The sequence below is a fragment of the Temnothorax longispinosus genome, chromosome 9 (genome assembly GCF_030848805.1).
Source record: "Temnothorax longispinosus isolate EJ_2023e chromosome 9, Tlon_JGU_v1, whole genome shotgun sequence".
Classification (NCBI taxonomy): domain Eukaryota; kingdom Metazoa; phylum Arthropoda; class Insecta; order Hymenoptera; family Formicidae; genus Temnothorax; species Temnothorax longispinosus.
Window position 1 is genome coordinate 2,680,213 of NC_092366.1, and position 24,814 is coordinate 2,705,026.

General features: G+C 42.4%; 1 protein-coding gene and 1 long non-coding RNA gene across 3 annotated transcripts in view; one reads left to right on the plus strand and one right to left on the minus strand.

Annotated features, from left to right (window-relative positions):
- Positions 1 to 24,814, minus strand: part of Blo (bloated) — a 110,339-nt gene that overhangs the window by 31,604 nt on the left and 53,921 nt on the right. The gene's annotated exons all lie outside the window — the stretch shown is intronic.
- The window catches only part of LOC139819447 (uncharacterized), a 164,537-nt gene continuing 154,763 nt past the window's right edge, over positions 15,041 to 24,814 (plus strand). Inside the window, exon 1 of the long non-coding RNA XR_011733733.1 lies at positions 15,041 to 15,439. This is a non-coding gene — a long non-coding RNA (uncharacterized lncRNA). The remainder of the gene's footprint in view (positions 15,440 to 24,814) is intronic.

The following is a 24,814-nucleotide window of genomic DNA, read 5'->3' on the forward strand; positions in this document are numbered from 1 at the left end:
CTTTTTGCCACAGTTCTTCGACTAGTCCGACTTTCACTCGCGGCAACAGCCGTAAAATCAGTCCTTAACGAGCATATGTGAGTTACGTAATATCGCCGAACATTCGTTGCGGATTCTTAGTTTCTTTGCAGTAGCTCGTTCGTGCCTGCTTCTTTGATATCAAAGCGCACTTCAATTCAAATCCCCATTTAAGATAATCCTCTCTTTTCGTGGGATAGCCTCGAATACAAAGTGATCCCATCATTTATGACTTATATAACTTATGACGTTCATAAAGTAAAAAATAAATATTCTTCCTACATCCTCTTTTTTGCCAAGTAGATAAATATTATTAGAAAAAATAGTTCTTTTTGCAGCCAGTTATTTTTACCTTGAATCAGTTTGCATTTTAATATGAAAGGAGGAGAAGAAGAAAAGCCCGGGCGTGCATATGTGACTTGACTCGGACGCACGCATACTTGACTTGAAGTGAAGGTTATATTAACACAAAGGTATCCACAGAGTTCCGATACCAAAGAAACGGCAAAGGATCGCGAAGGGCGAGCAAGAAGCCGATCGCGTCCTTCGGCAAACAGCCTAGGACCCTTTTATTTTCCCTTCGTGTGCGAGCGTGTCCGCCGGAAGACGCTTCTTTCATGCAGCAACAGCTATCCTCGCTCGTGTCTTCGGCTCGTCCTTTACGCTATCAGTCAGTCGTTGATGAAGTCGTTAACGGCCGGATCGAGCGTAATGCATGTATACACGCTCTCGCGTCGCATTGATGCGGTGTGCAAATCACTATGGATATACGCGGGCAAAGGTGCGACTATAAGGGACCTGTCGATAGTAGCGTGAAAAAAGCGAGGGGGGAGGGGAAGACGAGAGAAAGGGACGACGAAAGGCAGAGGACCTTTGCCTTGTCCGATGAATGGACGCTAATCAGGGATATGGCATCTTCTTGACCGGTTTTTCGCGCATATTTCAAGCGAACCCAACAGCAGCAGCAGCGGCGGCGCGCGGCGGGCCCGGAACACGAACTGGCACGGGCTCAATGAACCTCATGAATGATGCAACGATGCACGGCCACCGTAAATGCGCAGCGGCATGCTACCAATCGTACTAATGTAACTGTGATTTAAAGCGCAGAATGATTAGGATAACTAATCATCGTATGTCTTCCATTAATTCCCGATCTGTATCAGATATTTGCATCTCGACAATTTCTACCTTCGAATACTTTTAGTATTTGAAATTATTGTGATTTTGTAAATCGCATAAGCATTGCGTTTTATGATTGATAAATTATAAATTATCATTTAGAAATATATCTTGAAAAAAAAAAGAAGAAGAGATATTGCTATCCTATATTATATCATAAAATCGTAGAGAGAGGAAGAAAATCGACGCATAATAAAATCTTATGACAATGCCGACAACGCGATTTTGCCATACGCTGCATATTGGCAGGCGAAAGTCGCTTTCGTCACGTCTCGTCGCCGGGACCGTATCGCACGAGGATCGTTACGAGTTCGCTGTATAAGATCGAAACGCTTGTTTATAGTCAGCTATAACGAGGTCGTTATAATTTTATTTCCACGCGGCGGGGCAAATACGGACGGCGCGGCGGTCCGATAATTCCAGTAATAATACTTATCGGCGCTTTAACGAGCACGATAATTATTTCAGTAGAAATTCAACACACAACGGGAGAAAGAGGGAGAGAGACGGGGGAGAAGGAGAGAAAGAGCGCGCGCCTGGGCAATTTCAACCCCGCTCCGACAGTGTTATCCCTTCGGTATGTTTAACGTCCGAGGGTTTCTCGCTCGCGTAAGCGAGAGAAGAGGAGTTGTGCCCCGAGAGACTGGACGGGAACACGTAGGAGTGAGCTATCGGAGGAATAAGCAGAATGTCTGTTTTCTCTCCACCTCCTCCTTGCTCCTTTCGGCTCTCGCTCGACAAATAACAGTCAGTGCCAATCAGCTGTGATTGGAGCACGAAATAAAATGTGGGTACCTCATTGCCGAGTGCGCGCGGCCCGATGGGCAAATCCTCACCGGCGAGATAGTATATAATTACCGAGATTATACATATCAACACAACTGGAGCGAAAAACACTGACCTGGTTGTTAAACCGCCGCTGCCGCCGCCGCCGCCGCGCGAGCATTCAGTATCGGCTTAAGTGCGTGCTCGGCGTCGCGTCGCGCTCCATTGTATCTTCACTCTCGACCGCGTGGCTATTTATAAGCCCGGGATTGAATTCCGATTCAATTGGGAAAGGTAGCTGGATCTCTCTCTGATCGATGCGGAAAAAAATTCCCGCGATTGATCGTGTTTCGCGCTCCGCCGAAAAACTTCTTTGATCGCTTGATGACTCATCGATTTCGTCTACCGGAATTCCACCTTCGTCTCTTCGCAGAAGTGAATTGAAACGAGAGACTTTTTTTTAAGCAAATATATATTGCTGAATAAATTCCCATAACAATTATATAGCAAGGAGCAAATAAAAATAGCAAGTATACGTAGATATAATAAATTAACAGCCAAACTATTACAGTGCCACTAATTTTATTTTATTTACGCAAAGATAAAAGTTATTATTATTATTAATATTAATATGGCTCGAAATAATTCAATTAATAAAAATTATGAATTAGGTACATGTATATATAGAATACTAATTAAAGTTACAGGTTGAATTTAAAATAAGTGTATATAGTATATCGCGTTTAAGTCAAACTCGGTCAGACTCTCATTAGTTAATATATTCATACTGAACGCATTTATCTTCCCTCGAGACAAGACGAGAGAATTTGGTTCAACGTTCCATGAGCTCTAGATCCTCTAAATGCAGCCTCGTTCTACTTATAGACCGAACCCTGCTGCTTTTAATATTGGCCGCGCGTTTGTCCTTAAACGCAGCGGAGGAGCCTTGAGGTGTCTGCATGAATATTTATAAATGTGCAGACGCGCGCGCGCGCACGCACACGGGAGACGGGAGGATGCGAAATCGCAGGGGATGTGCAACGCCAGGGCTTATGATCCCGGACAGCGGATCATTACGGGCGGCGACTCGCGCAAATCGACTTGACCAACTTAGCAGCGCGCGTTAAGCACCCGACGAGCACAATTCGTCCCTGAGAACGCGTCCTTTGTTCTCGGTTGTGCTCGGCCGAGCATTATGTAAGGCGCGCTGGTTGATAGCCGCAAAGAATATCTCGCCGCATTGAAATCGAATGATTATCGACGCGTTTTCCTCACGCCCGTCCCCCCGTCGTTCCCTTCCCGCGGTGGTCCTTCTTGCTCATTCTTGATTCGCTCTTATCGGGGGGGCCCGCCGTGCCACGCCGCGAGAAAGAATCCGCACAATGCGCCCCGGTTGGAATATCACGGCCGCATATACGCGTCGGAACGGATGGGGCATAATAATCCATTCAGGAGGATATTGTTAGTAACGGAGCCGTGGCGTGCGAGTGTCTAGAGTCGTTAGTGACATGAAAAAGCACCGCCCTTGCTTACGCGCGCGCATGTTGCGCCGATACAATCGGCGTATCTTTTCAGATGGCAATGTATATTCGAGAATATACTAGGGCTGCGTTATTTTCTACTCGGCTCTTACGAACGGCGATTCGCTGGTCCGACGATTCTGAACGGCGTCGAACGCGACAGATCTACTCGCCAAGCACTTCGGATTGGATTCTTGTCGCATTTAATAGTGGCAGTGCGATATTGAAATCTTAATTTTATTTTATATTGATCTTTTCAATTTTCTTATAGTTTATCTTACACGCCGTGTTGAGATTTTACAACTAAAAGCCCTTTGTATTTAATTTACAATAAATTAACCATAAATTTAACGAGAATTTTAACGAGAATAATACTTTATAATTTTTATGCCCAACGTAAAGTACATTTTCCGAGATACATTTATACGAGGGTTGTAAATAAAGTAGTGGCAACTCTGTCATAAGACGTATTTGATAGCTCTAATATTACTACTGATTTATTGGGCTGCCAGTTGCATTCATTGTACATTTACACAAGGCGACATAACCCGTTTTATTAAGTGATTTCGTGCGGGGAAGTCGTCAAATACAATACAGTCTGTATGTGCAACGCCCTAAAGTATATTCACGAGATTAGAATAATGATCCTGGATCGATATCCAGGTTGCGAAAGATAAAACTACAAGTGACTGTTGAGGTCTATCCAGACAAACTTGCATAGTTGCATAACTATATGCATACAGAAAATTATTCAATCGCATTTTTTTCTCTCTCTCTCTCTCTTTTAAGGACGCGCGTAAAATGCGATTGGATAATTCTCCTTATGTACATATGGTTATGCAACTATGCATCCGTGGTCTTCGGGAACCTTGTGGTAACAGCGTCTTACCATATCGGACTGTCGTAAGATAGGTCAGCGCCTTTCATACTTTAGAACGTTGCATACACATACAGACGTTTTATTTGATGACTTCTCCGCACGAAATCACTTGACAGAATGGGTTGTGTCGTCTTGTGTGAATGTACAACGAATGCAACTGGAATCCCAGTTAGAACAATAGTAGTATTAGAGTTATCAAATACGTCTTATGACTGTGTCGCCACTAACTTCAATTACAACCCTCGTATTTCTTCTGATCCTGTCCTGCTTTTTAATATAATTAATTTAATATATGCTTTTCCTGCTTTTATGCTTGTTCTGCTTTCAATATAATCTGCGAATTATTATCACGATCCACGTACAGATCAAAGAGTGTGTCGTGAAAGCGGCATATTCTTAAGGAAGATACATTCGTTCGGGCGCGTCGCGTTGAAAATTCTTCTATTTATCTGTTTATTTATTGGATAATTTCCGTCACCGTCCCGTGAGTGACGAGCGTCAGAACGGACGATCTCTTTTCTGTGGCCGACGGCCGTCAGGTATCAAGCCCGGTGAACACTCTCACCTCCGTACACGAGACCCATCACGGCAGGCCACCGTGCGAGCCCGGACACCGCCGATATAATTCATCTGCGGCGGCGGTGGCGGCGGCGGCGACGGTGTGCCGGTCGCTCTCTGAGAGCCGCGAGAGAGTTCGCAATTACAACGACGGAAGAAACGAGAGATCGAGGAAGATACGTCACGCATACGTGGTACATAGCGGCCCGCCTATGCGCAACGTTGGTCAGTTACGAGTTGATATATCGGTATGCAATACCGATGCACACGGTATCGGTATCAATGTGGCTACGGTGCTCATGTCAGCATTAATACGAATTATTGATTGGTGTTGAGAGAGAAATGTGTTGGTATTCGAGTATCATTGGCATCAGTTATGAAACTAATGTTTTTAAAAAAGCGAGAGAGAGAGAGAGCGCACTGTTAAATATTAAAGAATGAAAATTAAACCAATTCCTTGAGTTAAACTTTATTATTTTTAACTACTATAGATGTGTCAAAATTTATTATTTTAACAAAAAATAGTATTATTTAAACTCCATGGATTTAATTAAATTAACGATATATCGAGTAGCAGCGGTAACGACCTATTAGGAATCTAGGAATAATGGTTAAAAATTACTCAAATTGAGTATAATTTGACACTACGAATTTAACAGTGAGAAAGAGAAAGAATCTTCAAAATCATTTTAAAATTCTGAACGTATTGTAATTAAAAGTCAAACAAGATACCGAAGTAAAAAAATTAATTTGAAACGATTATTATTTTTAATGATTGGCATCATTGCCGGCCGAGTGTCTTTCTAAGCATTTTGAATATCTTGAAAATCGCGGCGTATCATGCCATCGTTAGCACGTCGCGTGTCGTCGATCGCGGAGGAAACGACGCAGATAGAGAGAAAGACTTGACACGCTCGAAGAATGGAGGAACGCTCCTCTTCTTCGAGCGGCCAGGCCTGAAAGCGACAAGGAGTTACGAGGCTGTTGACAATCGCGCGCACGCACGCACGCACGCATGTGGGATTCGCAGAACCGTATAATTGCTTCATAGCGAGAGTGCCGAGAGTCGCGAGAACGTCCGTTTAAATCTGTTGCGCATCTCCGGATGTGCGCCCCGCTTCGATAGCAGCCGCAAGGATGGAGAGCGCGTAATTGAACTTTATCACCTGCGCAACGCGGCGCGCATTATCCGGTGCCGGGACAACCTTCGCCGTGAGCGAAGGTCGATATACCGCGCTACGAGAAGAAGTTTACGGCTGATGCTCGATACGCGTAGGGAGACAGCGGGAGTCTCTCCTGTCATTATAACCGCCTCCTAATTAATCCTTATTAGCTTGTCTAGCGGGATCTATTAAATCGCGTGCGTTACGAGATATAAAATGTGTGTAAAACCATATGTACAAAAATAATTATCTTTTTCATTCATATAATTGCATCTAAAACCGACTACCCGACTTACGTATTCCTAAATAGACATAGGATCGACATTTCTAACATTTTCACGTTAAGATTGTATTTATATAACTCAGATAGTTCTCTAATGACAAAATAAATCTTTTGCATTTGCAATTTGGCTCACAGTGCTAATAATTTTGGTACTGAGCCCATTATTTGAACTTTTTTATTCACCGTTTCGTTAGAGTTAGTTTCTCTTTTTGTACATTGATTATTTGAATTCCTATCTTGTAATTCGAGATAGGAGTTCAATCGATAGCTCGCGTTCGAAAATTAAATTTTCCAACCCCGTTATCTTTCCTTTTTTTTTTCGACATAACGGAGTGGCGGCAAATCGATCAAAGCGGGCAAACGGCCGGTAGATAGGTCGGTAGGCTTGGTTTCCACGAAGGCAACACGATCGTCAGGAACCTGTAATCGGCGACCGCGGCGGTGGTCGCGGAATAAACTTCGCTATGAGATGACGAGCATCGAGAAAGGCGGCTCTCCGGCCGGCCGGTCGACCGACAAGCCCGCGCTTTCCTCTCCTCCGTTCGGAGGGTGGAATGTCACCCATTAACATTCCCATAAAACCGCCGCCGCGTGTAAACACCGCGAACGGCGTAAATGGCGGTGGTGACGACGACGATGGGAGAGAGAGAGAGAAAGAGAGAACGAAAGAAAGAAAGAGAGAGAAAGAGGGTTTCAGTGGTAAAGAAGGTCGTGTAGGAGGAAGCACAAATACGCGTCGAAAGAGAGAGAGGTAGATGGAGGGATGGACGCGGGAGAGAGAGCGTGTGAGAAATTCAATCCGCTTCCGCGGGGTTATTATAGTGATAATTTACTACTCTTCCCTTCGGCGCGCGGACCATGCCAACCCGTTTATGCATAGCCGTGGAATGCCGCGGCTACAGGTCCCACGGGAAATCGCGTGGAGTTGCGGCGAGGCGCCTCCCGCATTTAGAAAAGGGATCTAATCATGCCGGATCGACTTCTCTTTCTCTTTCTCTCTTTTTCTTCCTTTCTCTTTTTCTGTCCGGTCTTTTTCTCCTCTCTTCCATTTCCGTCCTCGTAATCAGCGGACGGAACTTAGAGGTCGGCCGACACCATTGGACGTTGAACGCGATGATGCCTCTTAGTCGGTGACTTTGCGCAAGATGTCGGTATGCGACCGGTATATCTCCTTAGTGCAATGCGCGATCGTAAACGCGGGTCGCATCCAGCGGAGACGACAGCTGTACGATCGTTATATCGAGATCGAATTTCATCGGAATATAGTCTGAGATTGTATACGAATTAGACCAGAGTAGTATGAAGATGCGACAGGTATAATTAATTTATTTACAAAACTAAAATATGTACTAGTTATTAATTAATTAAAATTTTTCTATTATTAAAATGAGTGACAAATATAATTAAATAAGTCATTAATCACAGTTTCACGTAAATTGAAGAATAACGATTTCTCATAAAATACATAATAGGATATCAACGCTGGATTTTAGCGATTTTAGAAGTTTTCTCTTTTGAGACATTTTTAATAATTGTACTCAATATATATCAGCAAAAGTTACTTTATAAAATTTTACTTGAGAGAATGCTTATTTCCTTTCGCGAAAATTCGACGGGTGCAAGTGCACCTCTTAATGAGTCATCTCACGTGGGCGACTCATTTCTCCGCGGCCTTATTTATCATATGGTATAAATGGCACAAGGGGACACGCACGACGGTCTCTCCATGTACGGTCGACGAAGGCTAAGGATAATGTTCGATGCAACTAGGGCAACCGGCGTCCATATTGGGCGCTGCGAAGAATCGTGGACGGTCCAAGGATCAGTATAAAGGTCACTGGGACTGACCTTATCCTAATTCCAACGGCTGAGAAGTTCGTATGAATCAGAATCTTCTATTCTCTTCCGCGTGTCAACTCGCGCTCATGAATTAATAAAAAACAATATCATAAGTTAAGCAATTATCTTCTCGCAATCTTATGTTTAGTCTTTGCATTATGAAAGAGTTATTTCAAAGTTCAAATGTCCACCGCTTCCCTCCATCAATGATTTCAATATCGATAGCGTACTTTACGAAAGCACGAGGATTTCTATTATGCCCGACAAAAAAGTAGAGGAATTCCTATTCTAATCCTTAAATGTGCATCACTAGGCAACAGAGATACGAGCTGTGCGTGTACCGCGTGCACCGCATGCATCGCGGCATGCGTGGATAGACAGATGCGTGACACGCCTGCCTGGCCTCTGTCGTCGGGGACAGCGCTGCAGATTATGCAACGTTGCATCGGATCGCGGGGACCATATGGTGGCGGTGCCTTTATATCTATCGTCGTTATTGGCGCGCGAGAGTCTACGCTTTGCGCTCTTCTCCCCTCCCCCCTTCGTCGTTCAGCATCCTATAACCCTTTCCCGCGTCCACCCCGTGCTGCGCGTATTTATCTATCGCGCTTTGCCGCTTCTCCTGGCCGCGGCGAAGGGTCGCGGACGCACAATGCGCCGACCGCGCTTTGTGCGTAGCGCGCGTGTTTAACGCACTTGACTCTCGAACGCGCCTGTGTTCCATTCTTAGCTTATCTGAAAGGTGCACGCGGTATTTTTGGCGTGATAACTTTATATGGCGCATATAGACGATGTCTGATACAGGTATCTCCCGCTTTTCGAAAGTTCGTTTTACGTCACCTCGCTTTTACGAAAGACGTAACATTAATACTTGTTTTCAGATACGAATAAGCGGAGTGAGTGAATTTTAACGACTTGGGTTGACATTTTCACAGAAAAGCCTAAAATTCCATGCTCGTCTATCAGAGCGGCAATAGATACATTCATCCTGTTGTAAGTGACTTCTAAATAACGCGCGGAATGAACGCGTAAAGGGTTTCGAGTGGCGTCTATTAGGGCAGAAATGGCGATCAGCAAGCAATTGCGACGACCACGACCGCGACCCTCTTCACTTTGATAACTCTCCGGCGTACACATAGTCCGACCTTACGTTAACCGCGTCCCGCGGAATATCTTATCTCGCTACGTATAGAGCGCAACACCCGTCTCTCTCCTTCTTTTTCTTCTCCCTCGTTCTCTCCCCGACGTCGCTCGCGTGGAGTGCGCGCGCGATAAATCCACGTAAAGGGCCCATATAAAACCACAAGGGAGATCCATTCCACCGGGGGTTTCCCTCTAGCCGCGAGTTCCCTCCCTTTCTCGCTCCATCTTGCCCTTCTCTCTTTCTCTCTTCGAAGACCAATCGGTTACATGACCAAACCAACTTCCCATGGCGAATCGGTTCTCATGCCCCGAGCCGCCGCGAAAGAGTGGCATTATATTCTGGAGCGACTATATGCGAACACGCACAGCATGCGTGCACGACCGCGGGGCCGCGTGTGTGCATCGGGACTCTACGCGGCCCACCCGTGTGTGGGTAATTCGCGGCGCGGAATCTATATAACGCCGCCAATGTAAAGGGCCCGAGAGAGGGCTGCTTATCGTCCGTACAATTTCATCGGCACTTAAAATGTCATCTCGCGAGGCCCCACCTTTTCATCAGCCGCTAATCTCGCTCGTTCGTTCTCCGACGTCGATGTCGCGCGCATATTGCATATAGGGCATATCAAACCTCTCGTTATCGTCCCTTATTGTTAGACTACAGATTGTTCGATCTACTTTAAGTCTTTTAAAACTCGCTCTTCGTCAGCGTAATTGTTGAAATAAAAGTTTGCGAATTATACGATTCATCGATATTGAAAATCTGAATTTCGATATTTTTCTACAGGATTAATAAAGATATTGAAAATTAAATGTTACAAAGACAGCACATCTTTTGTTAGAATTGTTTCTAAATCGATTGGTAATTCTGAATCAATTCTGACGCTGTATCCGCATTTCGATAAGTAGCTTATTTACGTAATGGGCTATTTTGCATTTTACTATGTAACCGTAAGCCGATATTACGAGCGCAGTGAAATATGAGTTGAGAAATCGTGGAAATATGCTAAAGAAAATAAAGGTGGATATTTACTGGTGCACAAACATAGCGGAAACGATAATTTCACTGCGAAATCCGGTTGCTTATTTCCGCGTAATTGAATCATTCTTAAATTATTATATATTTTTCTATAATACAAATTATGGGTTAAGCTACATTAATATTATTTCTTATATTGTATTTCTTTGTTATCGAGGTGCATATCCTTGAATATATTTTTTATAGGTACTAATTTTGTGCGAATTGCTCGCTAAAAAAATCTCTGCGGGGATTTTTAATTCCATCGCGATTTGCGTAATGTTAATTTGCGTCTGTTTTTTTGGAGGGTCTAGAGAATTCAGAAATCTTTTCAAAACCGGCGTATCCTGAATGGGGAATGCGCGTTCAGAACCTTACCGGAAGCGGCCAGTTTCTCGGCTGTTTTGCCAGCGTCGGCTCCCATTAGATGCCGATTTCACGCCATTGTACCCGTTCTCTATCGTGACTTCTTCGGCCTTCGCGGTAAATTTTGCGGAATATGCATTCACGATGGTTTTTTCGCAGAATATCTCAGCCGCATCTTCTCTCTTTCTCTCTCTCTTCCTCCTCTATGACCCGGTGGCAGGAAATTTAAATAATTTCGCTAATTTGATTTGCGCGGCGGCGGTTCTCGTTAGCCACCAAATTATACACGCCGCATGATCCTCGCGTTTCTTGCGTTTCCGGCAATTCGCTCGAGGATCAATGATCGTTTGCACGGAAGAGGTGGATAAAACAAGCGCTCTGTATTCTTCTCGCCACCGGAAGCGAACAATTCCGTGAGCTCGAGTCGTTTGATTTAAATTTCTATCTAAATTTCACGCTACGCTCTCGCTTTCACTATTGACACGCTATTAACGTGTCAATTGTCACGATGATAAATGGCTTTCTGAAAGCTGTGTTACGCGAGACTTTTTTTGATTATATGCTTTTTATATATAGGCTTTTTAATATAGATAGTATTTCCATGATCCGATATTTTATCTATTCCAGTGTATATGAATTAGATTGTTTCACTTCGTACTTCACTCTATTTTGCTCTCCTCGAACCGTCGCGTCGAACCGTCATGATTCGCCGTGCGTTCTGTCGTCGATTGGAAAATTCCCGATTGTACACAGACCTGTATCTCACGCCGGCGAAACCTATTTGCATTCCGGATAATAACGCGCCGTAAGACACTGCATATTATTTCTGGAATTTCGCGTGCCGACGTTTATGAACCGACGCACGACACCGCGCGCGATGCATCGAATAATTTTGCCGATTGGATCCCCGCGCTCTCGTCGCCGGAGTGCTCCGAGCTCTTTACGAGTTCCGTAAATTTCACATTTGTTCCCGTGAGCTCTTCGTTGGGAGATATCCCTTGTCGCGCGACCGATGCTATTCGATCGGAAGCGTACTCCAGAGTTGTCGTGACGATATCGTGCGATTAAGCGACTTTTCTTTGTTGGCGATCGCCTGATCGAGACGGCGACTCGCTCGCGACATTCCAGAGCTTTCCTACTAACCGCGGGCGAGTTTGCGTTAAATAGGCACGTGCAATCGCGCAACGATTGGAAAGAAAAGGAAAGCTTGTATCCGATCCATTCGAATAATTTCGCTAATTTAATTCAGCTATAGCCCTCGTTAGAGACAAGTTTACGTTCCTCTCTCGTGGAGATTCCTATCATAAACGCATTCCTATAAACGCCGTTGTCTCTCTTTCCTGCCTCTTCCTCGTTGCGCACGCGATCGATCAGTCGATCGGCCGCGGTTTAATTGCCGTATCGATATAATTTTGAGCGCGCAATGAGGAGGAGGAGCGAGATCTCGGTATCTCGCGGTCTCCTCCTCCAATTTCAAGGGCGGCGACGATTCGCGGTCGATCGGACGACCGGAGCGAATTATTTGGCAGAACCAAAGTCGTCAGGGATATTTATCGCGCGGGACCAGCCTTCGGAATCCTTAGAGTGTTAAATGACGTGCGATATCCGTAGAATCTGCGGGCCTCGTGATATCTTCTTCTTCCACCCGCATGCCGTTTCCTATTCGCGCTGCGTATATATATTATATGTATACATGTATATTGTATATACGTATATGTGGCATGTGTGAGAGCCGAGTGGCGCGGCTGGGGTATCATGCCACGGTGAGATGAAGACGTGCAACGGCGGCTGGCACCGTGCAATCGCAGGTGGTCAATTAGAATCCGCGTTCCCCTCGCGCGCTCGCGCGCACATAGACACGTATACGCATACGCAGGTACTGGGCCGCGGTAATCGGGCCTTTACAGCTATCCTTTTTTCTGAATTTATAATTACGAGGCCTGCGGCCGCGCGCTCCGTAACGATCCACGCCTTCCTTTTACCCCGGCGTCCGCCTCTCGTTCCCCTCTCCCCGCCCAATTCGTTCTTTCTCCCTTCGGCCTCCCTCTCTTTTTCTTGCGCATAAATAATAAATGTAATAATACTGAAACCTCGACTGAAACGTTACTCGAAGTGCCTGAATAATTGCTTCCCTTTATCATACCTTTCATATATTGCATTAAGAATTAACGCGGATTTATGAGTGATTTTAATGGAATTGGAGTGAATACATGGTTAAGATCGAGAAATGTGTTTGCTTCCATATTTTACGTAGCGATATAATGCAGTAATTGAGCTTGTTGCATAGTTTGAAACTATTACCTGACATTCATGTTTAATTCTCCTGCAGGATTATTTTATGATTGAAGAATATTTAATTCCATTACTAAGATATTTCCCAAGATTTTTCCCAAGGTACTTCAGAGTAAATACACGTAATATAATAAAGCTAATAATTTAATTATTAACTTTAATTAATATTATAATTATCTGTATTTCAAGCTGTCAAATTTTTGAGTATCTCGTATGTTTTTGAGACAAAATTATAAGTATTTAAGTAAGGGACTACGAGATATTAAGCAAATATAAATATAAAATAAATAAAAGATGCATTATTTGTATTAAACAAATAAAAATAATATATTACATAAAATTATATAATAATAAAGTGTAAATATTTATAGCACGGAAAACGGTATTGTATATTTTTCATCAAAGCGAGAGCCATTTCGCGATCACCTTTTCGTGACGCTCAAACATTCAGGCATCACGCATCGATCATCATCATCTGCGTTTCGTTCGGCAGAGTTTCTTCGCCAACGGTATCTTTGACGTACGCACACAGAGAGAGACATGTACGGACGTATCGTGGTCCATGCACACACGCTATACACTGACTTCTCCGTTTCTGCGCCGCCGCCGCGCCGCGCCGCGCCGTTCCGGGTTTGACCTGGTTCTTTGCTGGCGTACAGTTATGACGGCTATGCTTACCGGCCCGTGTCCACTCTCGATTTTGCCGGGGGAATTCACTCTCGTCGAAACGCGAACGTAACTTGTGCTGAATTTCCATTGGTAGCCGACGCGCTCCACCGATCGCGAAACGGCCTTGCTCGATCGCGACCGGTTGCCGCGGCCCCGTTGCACGCCGGGCCTTAAATTTCGATCCGGCTAAATCTAGCGTATCGACAATTAACGACCTCCGTAGGGCCGTCCAGCGCGCGACCTGGTTCTTTATCGTTACGTCTGACCACTCGAGGCCTGTTTCTACTGTCGATGAAATGATTCATAAATAACGTATCGGCTTTTCTTATTACGAAACTGTATTTCAACTTTGCGGTAATTGAGTGTTCAATAAAATTATATTTACATAATTTTATATAATAAGGCTTTTAGAAAATAAGTTGTTTATTAACTAATTGGATTATTATATAATAAATTAATAAATTTCCCGTATAAAATATCTCTTTAATTGTAATTACATAAAAATTTTGAACATGTAGAAAATTTCCTCGTAATATATATATTTTACATTTTATTTGAAGAAGGAATATATGCCTCAATTACGATTATGTATATATGTACAACAATTTCAGGCTTTAGGAAATATTCTATTCGAGTATCTACGAGTATCCATTGTGCAAAATAATTAAATTAGTCTCTAAATTAGATTTTAAATTATCATAACGAATAGAAATATTTTTTCTTGACAAAATAATGTAATTGAACTTTACACTTTTATCGTTTTATGTTCGACTTAAACCATTTTCACTGTTGCAACATGACACATTGCATTTTCACACGCAGGGGTTATAAATCAATTCAACGATTTCTACGAGTAATATACGTGTACTCCTCACAAAGTCATAAAATTAGACGACTCTCCCTCAAAATTAAAGACGCTCCGCAGCAACGTTACGTTAACGATCGTCATGTTTAGCACAACGTACACATCATGCTACATTTCTAATCAATTATAAAAGACGTTACTAATGCGCGCGGAAATCGTCTTCCACCATCCATCGTGCATCGCTGGAAAGTCGCCGCGACTCGTTAGTTCTCCATTAAAGATCTCGGAGCGAATTGTGCGGTCACGAGCTGGATTCGACACGGGGTATTCGCGTAATTTGCGAACCCATCTTTCATATTATTTCGGTTTAGAAAGCGCATACAACAGACACGCTGGATGGAACCGAGAATTTGTTTATCGTTAAACCGTGCAGATGCTTAGCAAACGTCGCATTTATTTCAAGCCAATTGCAATGTCCATAGAGGCTTTTTCACGGCCACGTTTACTCGTTTTGTTGTAATTTTCTAATTTTATACGTTTGTGTATGCTATGATACGGCTGTTTTATGGGCTTTGCGATTCATCTCGTTAGCGATATCGTTATCTGGCGCGTGCTTCTCACAAATGCCAGAAGCCATTAAATCTGCCTTGCGTGCGTGATCGTGCACTCATGCGCGGCGCAGGATCTCGCAACGACTTCACAGGAAAAACGGGGAATTCGTGTCAGTCAATTAATGCACGACGACGTTTCCTCGGCTCTCGTGGTTTTTTCACTTTCAGGAAACTCGATTATCCGTCGACCTCTCGCAAATCGCCGCGACTGTGCATTTATGTCTCTTGTTAAGAAAATGTGTTGTCGATAAAAGTGCAATAGATCTAGCCGCATTCATTACGAAGACTGTAGAATGCATTTGCGTGCATTGATTAACGGACAGATATCGTCAGGTATTGTTTGAGAACGATTTACTGATCTTGATCGCTAACAGTTACATCAGTTCTAATTCTTATAACGTATAGCAACGGAAAGTTTTCATCACATATAAAATTAATTCTAAGCAATGTATTTTTTATTAAATTTTTTACCTTGTATTATTCTCACATTATTGGCTTAATGGCAATGATTTGACAATATCAGTCGCCATAATGGAATCGTAGAATGCACGTTGCAATATCTGGTGAAAAATATACGTTGAAAGAGATTATAACAGCCCTCTCGGGGATCGTATTTTCATCCTCACTGACTGCGATTAATCCGTACCATTAGGTGTATTTAAGTATCGGGTGTGCGATAATGTAACTCTCTAACTTGACCATACTGCCGAGGTACACTCGCCCTTTCTCGAATAATTATACTTTCCATAGGCGGCCGATAATTACAGAATACCGATACACCGCCGAAAGGGAGAAACAAAAATTCGCGGCTATCGCGAGCGGGGGGATAAACGGGGAACGGTGGTTGGACACACTCTGCCTGAATCGAACGTGGCCGTCGAGGAAAAACAAGTGACAGGCGTTGTTAATTGGCAGCCTCTAGATGGCAATTAAGATTAATAACAAGCCCGCAATCATCTTGACCACCAATACTCCTCCGCGCGCGTAAAATGCACAGCACGAATGGGTCGGTTCCCTATTAACGAACGATCGCATCCCCATTAACGAATCTCTTTGGATTTCACGTAGATTTAATTCGTTGATTTTAATAGAACTTAATCTCTCTAGTAATTAGAACAGTTTTATAAGTTACGTTTCGGATGCGCAGATTTCAATTCTCAGATTATCCGCTTAACAAATAAAAGATTTGATTCGGAATTATTAAAGGTTTGTACGTTAAATATATTCGTAAAACGAATGTAATACAAAGAAATTCGAATTTATTGAATAGTCCAAACGAAAGAAAATGCGAGGGATCTATACGTCTTACGTAAAAACCAGTCTTGTCCATAAACGCGCGTGAAAGAAGTCTCTCCTCCGTGAGATAGACAAGCTCGCTGATAATCATACGCACGCGAAAGCCCTTGCCCAATATAATCGAATATACGCTGACGAGATACAATCGGCGATCGGAGACTTTCATTCTTACGTGGACGTATCTGTCGAATGCCGGGGCGATTACCGAATCCGTTGTCCGACACTCGCACGGGTCGGTATTTGAATCCGTCTCTCTGCTGCCACCGCGCAAAGATCTTTATATGGTGCCTCTTGCGAAAAAAGGATACACCTCGCACGATGGCTATAACGGATGGTGTTCGCGCGTGTGGCAATCGGTTTCTATCTCTGCCCTCTGTGTCTTATAATCAAATGCATTATTGCGTGTTAACGACAAAGTTTTCAAATAAGTGCGGACTGCATCTCGATAAATAATGTTGCGACGTGGTTAAAAATCACGATAGAACCAATTTTAACTGACGTTGTTTATTATACGACACATCTGACGTAATAATTTAAGTTTTTCATCTTTCTTACCGAGAAGTTCCTTTTTTTAATGAGAGATGTATTAGAAAGTATAAATATATAACGAATTCTATGATCAGCTAAATATTATTTTGAAGATAAGCTTATTTTATTGCGCCGAGAATTTATGGTTTATCTTAAGATACGCTAATCGGAAAAAGATACCCATACGAATACTGTTCATCGCGTCGTTCATTCTTTCACGCTTGAAATTTTTTCGCGTTCTTGTTCTCGTGAAAAGGTCGATTCGGTTGTAATACTTATTGGCAGGCGCGCAATAACAAAATGCGGCAAACCGGTCGCTCTCGCTTTCGAATTCACTCTCACTCTGCTCGCCTTGGGAGAGTAGCCTTCTCACCTGCAGCGATCGAGCCATCCCGAGATTTTTAATTTGCCTCTACACGGAAATATCAGGCCTCTTTGTTTCCTTCTTTGGCTATCGCGTCGATACGCGACTAAGATAGCAGGTATTGTGGGGAAAGTCAATCATTATACGGATGTTCGAATACTTCCTAGGAATTGAGAAATTTCACGGATGAGTGTCGCGGGCGTTCCCGATAAGAAAATTTCATCTGATTCGGACATACATGCGACAATTATAATAATGTCGAAATGTTACGAACGTCGCGCGATTTCGAGGCAAAGGAGATATTGTTGTTTAAATTTTCGAGTTCAGTTTTAAAGCGAAAATATATCACGTTACTATCTCTACATACTTCCTGTCGAAAACATATTATCGATCTTGCGTTATTGTAGGTTCGTTTTGTTGGCTTTGAATGATGCGATGTGTATTCGCACTGAGATATCAGCTGCATCATCATGCAGCTCGAGGCGATAAAGATGCAGGTCTTCCGTGACTCGTGTAATTACGCAGACGTTATCTTTGATTTCGATTATTACGCGGATATTTATCTGCAAAAGGAAACACATGGAAAATATTGATGTTGGTGTAAAAGAAACGAGTATACTGCATACATGCGCCAATAATAAGATATTTTTACGCGAGCACGTATCGATTGCTCAAGTCGTCTCGGCGGCTACGACTGACGGAATTATGCTCATCGTCTAATGATCGTCTAATTAACCGGCAATTCCGAACTCGCGCGTGTCGGTGGGAGGTGGCGATTCTGACCTGGAAGCTCGCATCCGTCATGCCTCATTAAATGCCTAAATGATCGCCGTAACTCTGTCTTGAATTCCATTCGCAGTCATTAATTTTGCGAGCAACCTCACGGGAGAGCACTTTGCTCTTACACCACTAAGCTAAATGCATCACTGAAGATAAAATTGTAAAGATAACGTCAAACTGTTCAAAAGGTTGTAAAGCTAACAGCAATTGCTGCCAAGCATTACGAGGACATTTCAAATTTATAATTTAAATAATCCACAATTATTACATAAAACGTCTATATTGTCTCAGTTGTTTGTATAGCGTTATATTTTTTCTTGGAGATTTACGAGGCTTGGGAGATTAAGTGGGGCAGATGCGAGAGCGGGTTTTCTCGCGCGAAATCGGGGTTAAGGCAGAACAGGTTGACACCTTGATGGAGTTTCGTAATCTGCGCGCTTTCGGGGAAACGACGAGCGCGAGCTTGCGCAAGGAAGGCGCCCGCGGTTTTGCAAGGCAACTCTCACGGGAGAGGCTGCCGCGTGCGATGCGTATCCGCACGGGATAGAAAGCGTGGGCTCGCGAAGGCACGTACTGATATATATTTTGTAGAACCCACGCGCCTTCGCGAACGACATTCCTTTCGAGATGGAGTCGCCTCCGAAGAGCGCTCGCCGCGCCGGACCGGGACAAGTTGATGCCCACGTAGAGGTATACGTATGTGTGTACGCGCGAGGAGAGAAACAGCTGTCAGAGCCCGAGCGCGAGCAATGGCAAAGAAACTGTTACGATTAAAATTCCCGGGAACGAGGATACGCGCCGCGACGACCTACTTCGCGCTTCTCCTTCGTCTTCGCGATCCGGCCCCGCTCGACTCGCGAGAACGTTACCATACTGCACTACCAAGGTTTATTTTACATACCGAACTGGCGATATAGAATGTTACGAGTTCTGTAGCCAGAAAGCGAATTGAACAAGACATCAAGAGATACAGAGAGACATGGGAGATACTACGACATCTCTATATTTTTGAAGGAAATTGCCGTGCAGTATTTTGTAGTGCTTTCAATGATAATATATAACGTTTAGCGATTATATTCCTTTGTGTTGTATTATATTATGACACTGTCGCGTAATATTTTTTTTTAATAATTATAATTTAGAACGGATTAGAATATTGTGTAATTGATCAATAGAAGAAGCGTTTGGAAGTTTGCGTGTGGTTCGGAAATGGCTCATGGTTTATGCTCGTGATTTAATTAAGAATGAGCTCCCTAATTTCCATAAATTCTCAAGAACGTAAAGCTTCTTTGCAAAACGTAAAACATCCACGATCGTTTTTGGTAATTTAAAAATATTCACTCACCGCAAACAACCGCGGTGTGCGGGATAGGCGTGTTGAATCACTCACCTGTAACAAAAAAGAAGAATAATATTAGTCACGAAATTCAGGAATTCCTTCTCCGCTGGAATAAAAGTAGATATTATGGCTAACTCAGGCAATTTTACATCTGTTAATGAATGCGGCGTCAGGTTGATCGTAAATACGCTAAATTACTACTTTGAAAACCGCAAGGACATATATGTGGCTATTAATTTATAGCTATATAGAAGTCATATAGACTTAACGTTTTATCTCCATAATGATACTTTATGTTCGGAATATTGTACTCGAAATAAAAATTCGATTAAAAAGTACATTTTTATTGATCTAATAGAAAAAAAGAATGACAAATTGATCATATTTTGACATTTTATGCTATAGCTAACATGTATGCTAATGCGTAAGAGATTAAATCACGTTAAATACGTAAGATAAAAATAAACTGAAATAAAACACAAAAATAAGATAAGATGCGCATATTAAATTAAAAATGTGTTCAGTTAATTTATATCAAATTTTATTCATTCTATAAATTTATATCAATTTTACTAATTGAATTAAAATCAAATTGTATTAAAATTATTTTAATTTTGTTTCGTAAATCTAACCATGTTATTTTTTTCTTAAATCGCTATGTGGTCTCTGTGGTTTACGCATACTTTTCCAGATTAGGTTGCACATTTTATAATCCAATCTCCGCATTGAGAGTGCGGAAACACCTTCACCTAACGACCGATGCATATCGCAAAAAAATAACGTTGTATGTTAGGTGTCCGACTACTTTCTCGGATTTCTACTGACACTTATACGACCAGATAGATATATCGATAATGTCGTATATCTTGCATATTACGAACATGATCGCAAAAAGGCACGATATATCGCGGCTTATCAAATGACGAACTAATAATAATTAATGGCTAATAGCTGGCCGTAATTATATAATACGCTATAATTATATAGCACGAACTATAATTATACACCGCGATAATTATTTTCGACATACCGATAACGTTTATCTCAGTCGCATCGCTTGAAAATTAATTAAAAATCAAGTACAATGTTGCTATTGACGTTGGACGATGGAAATTGACGTTCATTAATTTTCTCATATATGAACTTATATTAGATATCCACCGAATTGTTTCCTTTTGTCGTCACATCCATTTTACATTTAATGCAGCATAATATGATAATTCAAAATCGCCATTTCAGTTAATCTGAAAGAAGAGATGCCTGATATATGAACCCGGTTTTACCGCACAAGTGTTTTTTCCGCGGCCGATCTCATTATCCGTAATTATATCTCGTGCTAATTGTCATGTCCCGAGGAGACGCTTAAGACCGACGACACACGAGGAATCGCTTATTAAATCGTGGCCCATTAATTCTGCGCGCGGAATACCGGTGGCGGCAGAGCGAGGACCTTTTGTAAAACGGCAGAAACGGCGCACGGGTGCCGCGCTCAAAGCGCGGAAGTGCCGACACGCATGATCTCGTAATGTTCGTCGTCGGAGTGCCGCGCCGGTAACCACGCACGTGGACAGTCCACCGTGGATTTGCATAATGAGAAATTATACATGCGCCAACAGCGAGGACACCGTGGCGCGCGCGAATGGGGAACACACACGCACGCGCGCGTGCACGGGGGACCTCTCGAGAGTATAATGATCGTCGGTTATTTATATCGCCGTTGACCTTTGTGGCACCCCGTGCGCCGCGTGAATTACCACGCGAATCCAGTGAACGCCAATTCTAAGGGAGTGCAAGAAAGGACGTGGACACTAAGTATGGGAAATACGCGTTGACCATTTCCTGTTAGTCGCTTTCAAATTTGTTAAGTGAATTCTGTAAGATGATCTCGTTGCTCGATCTCATTAATTCTCTTTTCTTCGTGCTTAAAATAAGATTATTAATATTCAGTTTAGCTTCTCGATTAAGTTGACAGAGATGTGAAAACTGTTTCATATAAAGCAAGTTTTTCTCCATTTATTTCCCTAAACGCAGTTAATTTTTAGAGCGATGTATTATCTAGCTCTGTTACTGAGATGACACTTTTAAAGATATCAGATATCAATACTACTATAAAAACATTTAAAAGTATTAATAGTAGATGTTCAATAGTTTTGTATTATTTAGATCATTAGACGTGATCGTATGTATATCGTTGGATTTCGATATCTTTACAGTCAACTAACACCTAAACAAAATCATTGAAATTTTTACATTATTTATTAAATAAAATGTCGACACTTTTATGATCAACTATGTAGAAGGATAAGATATCTTTATACATTAATCAATTAAACGAAAGAATTGCGCAATAATACTTACATACCTTTAACGATTAGATGAAAAGTCGATCGATATTCTGAAACATTCTCGATCGCGTGTATGCGAACATGTTGCACGCAAGGTGCATACCTATGCTCGCGCAAAGAAATCGCACGTTCGACGGGAACGGCACTTGCTCACGCTTACCGGAGCAACTCTATTAATTACTGTTAATCGTGGCAATTAATCGCGCAACGTCTCGTGCCATCTCTAGATGAGTTACTACATCGAGCACGGTGTAGCCGTAGCTCACTGTCATTGGCGTACGAGTTATCGTTTCTTATCGGCCGCGGTTACCACGCCCGGTATCAGGGTCTTCCGACCGAGTCTTCCACGGAACGATGTTACAACTACTCGCGTGCTCGTTACAAACCCCATCTCTTTCATAAGCCATCGCGTCAGGAACGCGTGAAAACTCGCGCGAGAGAGCGGTTTTTCGATCTGGAAGCGTGCATGCGTAAACAAGAAGCAGAGAAATATTCAGCTTAGTTATTAAACTAAATTATCAATAATTAACTGAACTCATTTTTTAATCACTCTTGATTCCTTATAATTATCAATAAAAGATTGCTTCAATAATTTATAGTTCACGATTAGCATTAATGCGGACCTCAAAATGGATCGCGAAAGAAAATGAAATTATCTCCTCAATTATCTGCAACTACGTGGAAACAATTGGTGAAAAATTCAGACGTTTCTTTTAATAAACCGGTCCCGTTCGGCACCGCTGACGTTCAAACTCGCGCGCTGGCTGGCGTTACGCGAAAACTCGAGCGAACTTCTCAAGGAGTTCCAGTCGGCACGTAAAACAGGTAATTCGCGTCCCGAGACACACGAACTCGTTTCTCTCCGACGTACGTGTCTATGCGTAGATACGTATGTGCACACGTGTATACACGCCGGTCGCACTTGCCTTCTCGCACGGCCTTCCCTTTCCTTTCCGCGACGGAGGGAAAGAAATGGCAGGAAGAAAAAAAGGTAAAAAAAAGAAAAAGAAAAAGGAAAAGACGGCGAGTCGAAGGACTCGCGCCGTGAAAAAGGAGAGCGCCGCGAAGTGGAGTAAATGTCAACGGTTAATTACGAGTGTGCGACGCGTACACCGCAGTGTCCTAGAACTGTCGTCAACTGCACTTTTCATCTACGGGTTCTCTGGCTAATTATAATTAATGTTACTCAAGAATAATTAGGCTTCAATTTTTTTTCGACGGCATTTTATTTTCCAAAACTAAACTCTAAGCAACTGTGAAATTTTGTTAAATATAATAAAAGTTAAAAAATATAGATCTTTCTTCGTTAATATCCTTTCTTCACGCCTCTGCAAATTTATCATAACTCTTTTATTTTTTATTGTTTACAACTTAAAAATTATGTACCACTAACACTTATTTTTGGTGGAAAAAAAACGATATTAGATCTTTTTTTTTTTTAGTCAAGAAGTCCGCGGATAAATGAAAGCGGCGGTAATTGCGCACTATACATGATTGGAATAAATTCTTGAGATTTTATAGCTCGTGGACTGTCCATAGACTACTGTAAATCAATCGGTTGCGGTTTTGCAAAGCGGTCGCGGTTCTGCGGCATTTAATTATACCATTATTCGCGCTGTCTTACCGCCATAGTTTGCGTGACGAAATGACGAAGAATATACGATCGTGAATGAAAACTATGCGCAGCCAAATACATTCGTCAGTGATTAATTTCTCGATAAAGTAAAACCTAGCCATTTCAGTCTGTTGAATATGACTCAGAGAACCGAAATAGCTAAATTACTTAGAATTGGTTGCAATCGATGCTAATGTGGTTAAGTAACTGTTCCATTTTACTAATTATTTGTTTCGTACGCGTCTTACAGATTTCATACTTTCTCATATTTATATTCTTTCTTCTATTTCCAGCTAATAATAAAAAATCAAACATTAATATATTAAAATAAAATAAAATTATCTTTAATTAAATTTATATTTATTACTGTATATCTCTAGATTTTAATCCATATTTTCATAAGTGGAGTAATCTCTACATGTAACATATATTGCATCGAAAATGCAATCTTTCTCATCTTTCTCATAACCGCGGTGAGATCCATCATTCTCTGACCTTTCCGCGCACAACAACGCGTTTCTAATTCATTTAGGGGCTTGCCGATATGTGCTCACACGCTTCTTGCCTCTTCTTGGCGAAATTTTCTGAGCCACAAAGTGATTTCGCTGACCGGCAATTTGTCGTAATCACTTTCTTGCGTGCACACAGAGAGTCGCGTTATCGCGCCGCAGATGTATCCGAGTTGATATATAAGGCGAACGGACAATGGCCACCGGTTATTATCCCTCCCCGAATACGATTCGCATAGGACAATAATGGAAAGCGTCGTGCCGCATTCGCCCTCAAGCGTGCAAGATATGGTGGCTTCGTTAATTGGAAGAAAGTATTTGATTGCTCGCCGAATCAGACTGTGCCGTTATTAACGTGTTATTCTTAAAATTGCAACAGCAATCAATTAAATTAGCGAATGTAAAGTGCATTTTACGTAAAAATTTCACTTGTCAGCGTCTCTATTTATATAGTAACTTTAAAGTTTTCGCTATAACATTTCGCTCTCCCCTTTTTCTTTCCTCAGAAATGTCATATTTAAGTTGAAATTTGCAATTTGTCGTTTGATTTATCCTCTACAATTCCATTTGCTATCCGCCGTTACTAAACGGATAAGATATAAATTTCATTATAATTATGGATTCAGCGATAGCCGCTCGACCATGAGTTCCGGAAACCGTGTGGCTTCAATTAATAAATTGACGATGGTAGACCGCCATACATCGCGCCGCGACCGTGTCCGCGTTTGCAATGCAAAACCGCGTGTGCATAAGCGCGTAAACAATTACGTTCGCCGCATAAATCGTCAGCGCGGGTACATGATACAAGTAACTTTACGATAACGAAATTCTGCGCCGCGTCGCGCTGAATTTATAGCCGAAGGATTCGCGTTCTTTTCATTCCGGCGGAGGCAACCTTGCAGTGTACACATCACGTGGGTGTGGACCTAAGA